This window comes from Zootermopsis nevadensis, unplaced genomic scaffold (assembly GCF_977971745.1).
Source record: "Zootermopsis nevadensis isolate Lab colony 2312 unplaced genomic scaffold, Znev_1.0 Znev_ptg000037l, whole genome shotgun sequence".
Classification (NCBI taxonomy): Eukaryota; Metazoa; Arthropoda; class Insecta; order Blattodea; family Termopsidae; genus Zootermopsis; species Zootermopsis nevadensis.
In genome coordinates this window covers 4,700,542-4,706,541 of record NW_028259169.1, presented here as the reverse complement: position 1 = coordinate 4,706,541, position 6,000 = coordinate 4,700,542, and positions in this window count along the sequence as shown.

The following is a 6,000-nucleotide window of genomic DNA, read 5'->3' as shown; positions in this document are numbered from 1 at the left end:
AAGTGACATAAGTTCTGTCTCTCAGATTCAAACAGATTGGGAGATATTTGCCTTTTAAAAATTGACTGTCGAATAATCTCTAAAAATTTAAATTTCTCTATCCTCCAAACCCTTCGAAATACATTGACGTGACTATGACATGAAGTTGACATATACGTTCCCTCAAAGTGACATAAGTTTTGTCTCTCAGATTCATACAGATCGGGAGATATTTGCCTTTTCAAAAATTGACTTTCGAATAATCTCGAAAAATTAAAATGTCTATATCCTCAAAACCCTTGGACATACATTGACGAGACTCTGACATGAAGTTGACATATGCGTTCCCTCAAAGTGGCATAAGGGTTGTCTCTCAGATGCCTACAGATCGGGAGATATTTGCCTTTTAAAAATTGACTTTCGAATGATCTCGAAAAATTAAAATGTCTCTATCGTCCAAACCTTGGACATACATTGACGAGATTCTCACATGAAGTTGACATATACGTTCCCTCAAAGTGACATAAGTTTTGTCTCTTAGATTCCTATTGATCGGGAGATATTTGCCTTTTCAAAAATTGACTTTCGAATAATCTCTAAAAATTTAAATGTCTCTATCCTCCAAACCCTTGGACATACATTGACGTGCCTCTGACAGCAAGTTGACATATACGTTCCCTCAAAGTGACATAAGTTTTGTCTCTCTGATTCCTACAGATCGGGAGATATTTGCCTTTTAAAAATTGACTTTCGAATAATCTAGAAAAATTTAAATGTCTCTATCCTCCAAACCCTTTAACATACATTGACGAGACTCTGACATGAAGTTGACATATGCGTTCCCTCATGTGACATAAGGTTTGTCTCTCAGATGCCTACAGATCGGGAGATATTTGCCTTTTAAAAATTGACTTTCGAATAATCTCGAAGAATTAAAATTTCTCTATCGTCCAAACCCTTGGACATACATTGACGAGATTCTGACATGTAGTTTGCATATACGTTCCCTCAAAGTGATATAAGTTTTGTCTCTCAGATTCCTGCAGATCGGGAGATATTTGCCTTTTAATAATTGACTTACGAATTTTCTCGTAAAATTAAAATATCTCTATCCTCCAAACCCTTGGACATACATTGACGTGACTCTGACAGGACGTTTACATATACGTTCCCTCAAAGTGACATAAGTTCTGTCTCTCAGATTCCTACAGATCGGGAGATATTTGCCTTTTAAAAATTTACTTTCGAATAATCTCTAAAAATTTAAATGTCTCTATCCTCCAAACCCTTGGACATACATTGACGTGACTCTGACAGGAAGTTGACATATATGTTCCCTCAAAGTGACATTAGGTTTGTCTCTCAGATTCCTACAGATCGGGAGATATTTGCCTTTTAAAAATTGACTTTCGAATAATCTCGAAAAATTAAAATGTCTCTATCCTCCAAACCCTTATACATACATTGACGAGACTCTGACATGAAGTTGACATATGCGTTCCCTCAAAATGACATAAGGTTTGTCCCTCAGATGCCTACAGATCGGGAGATATTTGCCTTTTACATATTGACTTTCAAATAATCTCGAAGAATTTAAATGTGTCTATCGTCCAAACCCTTGGACATACATTGACGAGATTCTGACATGAAGTTGACATATACGTTCCCTCAAAGAGACATAAGTTTTGTCTCTCAGATTAATACAGATCGGGAGATATTTGCCTTTTAAAAATTGAATTTCGAATAATCTTGTAAAATTAAAATGTCTCTATCCTCCAAACCCTTGGACATACATTGACGTGACTCTGACAGGACATTTACATATACGTTCCCTCAAAGTGACATAAGTTTTGTCTCTCAGATTCCTACAGATCGGGAGATATTTGCCTTTTAAAAATTTACTTTCGAATAATCTCGTAAAATTAAAATGTCTCTATCCTCCAACCCCTTGGACATACATTGACGAGATTCTGACATGAAGTTGACATATACGTTCCCTCAAAGTGACATAAGTTTTGTCTCTCAGATGCCTACAGATCGGGAGATATTTGCCTTTTAATAATTGACTTTCGAATAATCTCTAAAAATTTATATGTCTCTATCCTCCAAACCCTACGACATACATTGACGTGACTATGACATGAAGTTCACATATACGTTCCCTCAAAGTGACATAAGTTTTGTCTCTCAGATTAATACAGATCGGGAGATATTTGCCTATTCAAAAATTGACTTTCGAATAATCTCGAATAATTTAAATGTATCTATCCTGCAAACCCTTGGACATACATTGACGAGACTCTGACATGAAGTTGACATATGCGTTCCCTCAAAGTGACATAAGGTTTGTCTCTCAGATGCCTACAGATCGGGAGATATTTGCCTTTTAAAAATTGACTTTCGAATAATCTCGAAAAATTTAAATGTCTCTATCGTCCAAAACCTTGGACATACATTGACGTGACTATGACAGGAAGTTGACATTTACGTTTCCTCAAAAAACATAAGTTTTGTCTCTCAGATTCATACAGATCGGGAGATATTTGCCTTTTCAAAAATTGACTTTCGAATAATCTCGAAAAATTAAAATGTCTATATCCTCAAAACCCTTGGACATACATTGACGAGACTCTGACATGAAGTTGACATATGCGTTCCCTCAAAGTGGCATAAGGGTTGTCTCTCAGATGCCTACAGATCGGGAGATATTTGCCTTTTAAAAATTGACTTTCGAATGATCTCGAAAAATTAAAATGTCTCTATCGTCCAAACCCTTCGACATACATTGACGAGATTCTCACATGAAGTTGACATATACGTTCCCTCAAAGTGACATAAGTTTTGTCTCTTAGATTCCTATTGATCGGGAGATATTTGCCTTTTCAAAAATTGACTTTCGAATAATCTCTAAAAATTTAAATGTCTCTATCCTCCAAACCCTTGGACATACATTGACGTGCCTCTGACAGCAAGTTGACATATACGTTCCCTCATAGTGACATAAGTTTTGTCTCTCAGATTCCTACAGATCGGGAGATATTTGCCTTTTAAAAATTGACTTTCGAATAATCTCGAAAAATTTAAATGTCTCTATCCTCCAAACCCTTTAACATACATTGTTGAGACTCTGACATGAAGTTGACATATGCGTTCCCTCATGTGACATAAGGTTTGTCTCTCAGATGCCTACAGATCGGGAGATATTTGCCTTTTAGAAATTGACTTTCGAATAATCTCGAAAAATTAAAATATCTCTATCGTCCAAACCCTTGGACATACATTGACGAGATTCTGACATCTAGTTGACATATGCTTTCCCTCAAAGTGACAAAAGGTTTGTCTCTCAGATGCCCACAGATCGGGAGATATTTGCCTTTTAAAAATTGACTTTCGAATAATCTCGAAAAATTAAAATTTCTCTATCGTCCAAACCCTTGGACATACATTGACGAGATTCTGACATGTAGTTGGCATATACGTTCCCTCAAAGTGATATAAGTTTTGTTTCTCAGATTCCTACAGATCAGGAGATATTTGCCTTTTAAAAATTGACTTTCGAATAATCTCGTAAAATTAAAATATCTCTATCCTCCAAACCCTTGGACATACATTGACGTGACTCTGGCAGGACGTTTACATATACGTTCCCTCAAAGTGACATAAGTTCTGTCTCTCAGATTCCTACAGATCGGGAGATATTTGCCTTTTAAAAATTTACTTTCGAATAATCTCTAAAAATTTAAATGTCTCTATCCTCCAAACCCTTGGACATACATTGACGTGACTCTGACAGGAAGTTGACATATATGTTCCCTCAAAGTGACATTAGGTTTGTCTCTCAGATTCCTACAGATCGGGAGATATTTGCCTTTTAAAAATTGAATTTCGAATAATCTCGAAAAATTAAAATGTCTCTATCCTCCAAACCCTTATACATACATTGACGAGACTCTGATATGAAGTTGACATATACGTTCCCTCAAAGTGACATAAGTTTTGTCTCTCAGATTAATACAGATCGGGAGATATTTGCCTTTTAAAAATTGAATTTCGAATAATCTTGTAAAATTAAAATGTCTCTATCCTCCAAACCCTTGGACAAACATTGACGTGACTCTGCCAGGACATTTGCATATACGTTCCCTCAAAGTGACATCAGTTTTGTCTCTCAGATTCCTACAGATCGGGAGATATTTGCCTTTTAAGAATTTACTTTCGAATAATCTCGTAAAATTAAAATGTCTCTATCCTCCAAACCCTTGGACATACATTGACGAGACTCTGACATGAAGTTGACATATGCGTTCCCTCAAAGTGACATAAGTTTTGTCTCTCAGATGCCTACAGATCGGGAGATATTTGCCTTTTAAATATTGACTTTCGAATAATCTCTAAAAATTTAAATGTCTCTATCGTCCAACCCCTTGGACATACATTGACGAGATTCTGACATGAAGTTGACATATACGTTCCCTCAAAGTGACATAAGTTTTGTCTCTCAGATGCCTACAGATCGGGAGATATTTGCCTTTTAATAATTGACTTTCGAATAATCTCTAAAAATTTATATGTCTCTATCCTCCAAACCCTACTACATACATTGACGTGACTATGACATGAAGTTCACATATACGTTCCCTCAAAGTGACATAAGTTTTGTCTCTCAGATTAATACAGATCGGAAGATATTTGCCTATTCAAAAATTGACTTTCGAATAATCTCGAATAATTTAAATGTATCTATCCTGCAAACCCTTGGACATACATTGACGAGACTCTGACATGAAGTTGACATATGCGTTCCCTCAAAGTGACATAAGGTTTGTCTCTCAGATGCCTACAGATCGGGAGATATTTGCCTTTAAAAAATTGACTTTCGAATAATCTCGAAAAATTTAAATGTCTCTATCGTCCAAAACCTTGGACATACATTGACGTGACTATGACAGGAAGTTGACATATACGTTTCCTCAAAAAACATAAGTTTTGTCTCTCAGATTCATACAGATCGGGAGATATTTGCCTTTTCAAAAATTGACTTTCGAATAATCTCGAAAAATTAAAATGTCTATATCCTCAAAACCCTTGGACATACATTGACGAGACTCTGACATGAAGTTGACATATGCGTTCCCTCAAAGTGGCATAAGGGTTTTCTCTCAGATGCCTACAGATCGGGAGATATTTGCCTTTTAAAAATTGACTTTCGAATGATCTCGAAAAATTAAAATGTCTCTATCGTCCAAACCCTTGGACATACATTGACGAGATTCTCACATGAAGTTGACATATACGTTCCCTCAAAGTGACATAAGTTTTGTCTCTTAGATTCCTATTGATCGGGAGATATTTGCCTTTTCAAAAATTGACTTTCGAATAATCTCTAAAAATTTAAATGTCTCTATCCTCCAAACCCTTGGACATACATTGACGTGCCTCTGACAGCAAGTTGACATATACGTTCCCTCAAAGTGACATAAGTTTTGTCTCTCAGATTCCTACAGATCGGGAGATATTTGCCTTTTAAAAATTGACTTTCGAATAATCTCGAAAAATTTAAATGTCTCTATCCTCCAAACCCTTTAACATACATTGTTGAGACTCTGACATGAAGTTGACATATGCGTTCCCTCATGTGACATAAGGTTTGTCTCTCAGATGCCTACAGATCGGGAGATATTTGCCTTTTAGAAATTGAATTTCGAATAATCTCGAAAAATTTAAATATCTCTATCGTCCAAACCCTTGGACATACATTGACGAGATTCTGACATCTAGTTGACATATGCTTTCCCTCAAAGTGACAAAAGGTTTGTCTCTCAGATGCCCACAGATCGGGAGATATTTGCCTTTTAAAAATTGACTTTCGAATAATCTCGAAAAATTAAAATTTCTCTATCGTCCAAACCCTTGGACATACATTGACGAGATTCTGACATGTAGTTGGCATATACGTTCCCTCAAAGTGATATAAGTTTTGTCTCTCAGATTCCTACAGATCAGGAGATATTTGCCTTTTAA